Source organism: Triticum aestivum, chromosome 3B (genome assembly GCF_018294505.1).
Source record: "Triticum aestivum cultivar Chinese Spring chromosome 3B, IWGSC CS RefSeq v2.1, whole genome shotgun sequence".
NCBI classification, from domain to species: Eukaryota; Viridiplantae; Streptophyta; class Magnoliopsida; order Poales; family Poaceae; genus Triticum; species Triticum aestivum.
In genome coordinates this window covers 64,486,062-64,489,504 of record NC_057801.1, presented here as the reverse complement: position 1 = coordinate 64,489,504, position 3,443 = coordinate 64,486,062, and the positions used below count along the sequence as shown (strand labels likewise).

The following is a 3,443-nucleotide window of genomic DNA, read 5'->3' as shown; positions in this document are numbered from 1 at the left end:
TGTAGGTTTTATGTAGCACAGACAGCACCACAGTAGATCAGTGCTGATACTGCTAGGTTACTTTACCCAAGTCTGGTCAGTAATGTGCAAGTCACGGCTCCTGATAGTATCTGCTTCGTTTGTAGGTATTTTCATTATTATGAGTAATTTTATTTCAAACTCCAGGTGCATGATATTTCAATTGTAAACATATGTACTCCCTCCGTTCCAAATTACTCGTCTTGGACCCAAGCTCTCGTTCTGAACCCTCTCATTCCGACGGTGAGAGTTCTATATATTTCCTCTTCATGCACAAGATGGAGTGAGGTTTTCTGTTAAATTTTCTTCACCAAACTTTCCTCCTCTCGGCACAACAGTTTAATTAAGCTCAACATCCATAACACAAGATATATAAGAATGCAAGCACTCACATGAGATTTCAGGAACTACTGCCTCACTCAAGCATCCATCTTTCATTACTGCCGATCGACATTTGCAATATACAACATACAACACAGGAGAACTATAGAAGCCCAAAAGCATAACACAGGCCACACCCATTGTGAACAAAGGCTTCTACTTTCCCTTCCAAAGATTTGCAGACATCGGTTTCTCGCCACGAAAGCGCATACATTCGCAATCCATCAGCTGCAAAGGCCGAGACAAAGGTGCTTAACCGCCTCCGGGTTGCTTGGGCTGCTGATAACGTACGTTTCTGTCTTCCCAGTGCTTTGACATGTCAGGTTTAGTTGGTCTCCAAGCTGTGAAGACTGCAGCAGAAGCTTTGTGTCAGTAAAACTTCAGGCGAATAAGTAAAACTAAAACGAAAGCTCTAGTTATGCTTACAGGCTGAAATAAGGTTCCAAAATGTAGCAACAAAAACAATGGCAGGCATTTGTTTCACGTAAATGAAACAGACGAGGCCACTCTATGGTAAGATAATGTCAACACATAGTCCTATGTAGAAAGGAGAGCGATGACACACAGTTGTAAACCAACGGGAGGGAACCTTTTGACTGTTATAACATGTGATCAGCTCATAGCAGGATGCACTGGTGGACGCTCTAGCGGTTTTCATCTAAGAGAATTTTTTTGAAGAGTAAACTGCTCAGGTATGAGAATCAAGCACAGCTCTCAGAATATACTCATTTCGTTTGCTGTTAGAAACATCTGTCCAGAATGCCACAAAGAAGCTATATACGCAACTGCAAACATCCGATATTTCAGGGGACGACGACATTTCTTAGAACTATATATGAGTAAAAAAACTTACGAGGCAATAGTTGCTCGGTGCTTTATTACAGTCCCACTGTGAAGTAGGAACACAGCTCAGATAATGGCACCAAGAACATTGCTGGCTAGCATCGAACCCTTGCATTAGCAATACAAAGCCAGTGATGAACCTGCCAATGATAAAGTTTAGCAAAGGCAGTTGAAACCTAGAGACCGAACAGAACATTATTACTCTTCTGCTGACAGGGAAGATATTTACCCACAAATTAATATCACCAAAGCAATCACCAAGAGTACAATTTGATATATCTTGTACTTGGATTTAGGCGTGCCCGAGTGAACTCCAAGACGAGAGTTCTTCTGGTTGATGTATCCGAACTGTGGGCGCATTAGGAGCACAAAACCAAGAAAAAAACCCGATACAAATCCACCAATATGAGCAAAGTTGTCAACATGTGGAAGGATCCCAACAGCCAAGTTGATAACAATGATCATAACAAGAGTCAATAAAGCCGCACACTGTATTTTCAAAACAAGAATGAAATTAGGCAAAGTAAATATAATAAAGTACAATTTTGGAAAAATAATCCTTAGATTTAAGAACCGGCCTTATTCTCGTATATTGTCCAGTTAGTTATCAGCTCTGACAGCATGGAGCCCAGTAATCCAAACAGTGCACCTGAAGCACCAACAGAGATATTTGACACCATAAACAGAGCAGACAATAAGCTACCGCCGACCCCCGAGATCACATATAGTGTGCCGATCCTCACTGCGATAAACAAACATTCACACATGGTCAAGTTATATACGTAGCTGTTAGCTCTTGAAGGAACTGTGTAGGCAGAGAATTGAGGATGCAGAATCGCCTCGGCACTTACGGAAACCAAATTCCTTCTCAAGCCTGATCCCAATCATCAGGAGACTCAACATATTGGCAAGTATGTGGATAACACCAGCATGCAACCAAATGCAAGTGATGAGGCGCCACCATTCGTGATCTCTGGCAACTTTACCGGTTTCTAGTGCCCCCATTTCCAACAGCCTGGAGAATTGGCACAGATGTCAGTTGCCACTTATCAGACAATACTTACTACGGAGTAGCAAGGGTGAAAAAAAAAACACATTGCAGACTTTTTTTGAACATTATCAAATACTAGGAAGGTAGTACAATGTAGGAAAAGCATATGAATTATACATAACTTAGTCATACATATAAATCTTTTATAAACAGTAAAGTAAGAAAGGCCAATGGATGTCATATCAAATCAAGAAGTTCCTACAAAATTACGAAATTATAAACCGATAACAGCCGAATTACTTGAAGCTGATGCCTAAAACTATCATAATTTAGGCCGAAAGCAAAGTGCATTAGCTCAAATCTGAACTAATTCCACAAAATGCAGGCATCTATCTATGACAATAGAAGGAGCCAAAGGTCCAAGCTTTGGGCCGGCGTCTTACTTACGTCGCGGATGTGGGCCCGACGAGGGGGTTCTCCTTGTACGGCTGGAACGCGTACCTGCCGAGGTCCGGCTCGAGCATGCAACCGTGCGCGGCGGCAGCCCCGGCGGCCCCGCCGACGGAGCCGCCGATCGCAGCGGCGGCAGCCGCGGCGTGGGCGGGGCAGTCGTTGACGTACATGGTGCGGACGAAGAGGGCGATGTTGGCGGCGACGAAGAGCGGCACGAGGAATGGGAACCAGCGCCGGAAGGGCCGGAACTCCTGCGTCTCGCCCCGCCGCGGCATGGCGCCGCCGCCGGCGAGGGGCGCGAGGCCGGTCGGTCCTCTCCTGGGACCTCGGGCTTGCGCGCGCGCGCGTGCGGGGCGCGGGCGACGCGGGGTCCTGCGGGAGGTGGCGGGTTGGTTGGTGCGCCTCGCGCGCGCGCTTTTGTGTCGTGGAAAATGAGACGGTTTTGGGGAGAGGAGAGGAGGAGAGGCCGGCGACGGAGGACAGAGGTGGAAGAAACGGGGGAGACCTCTATTCTTGGTAATTTTTCCCAGAAAGGAAAATTGACAGATGGATTCGAAATGTGCATTTGTATTTCTTTTACACTACTGCAGGAATTGGCAAGAATTTGCAAGGTGAGGAGAAATTTCGCAAAGCTAAAACTAGGGATGGATTAACGACCTGCTCGGCTGGTTAAGATGGACGACTCGCGAGCAGCTCGTGAAACTCATTAGCTCGTTAAGTTAATGAGCTGAAATCAACGATTAACTCTGTTTAATAA

The 3,443-nt window shown here is 45.6% G+C and overlaps 1 pseudogene; it reads right to left on the bottom strand.

Annotated features, from left to right (window-relative positions):
- Positions 1-420: 420 nt before the first annotated feature.
- LOC123064794 (RHOMBOID-like protein 1) lies at positions 421-3,127 on the bottom strand (annotated as a pseudogene).
- Positions 3,128-3,443: the final 316 nt, after the last annotated feature.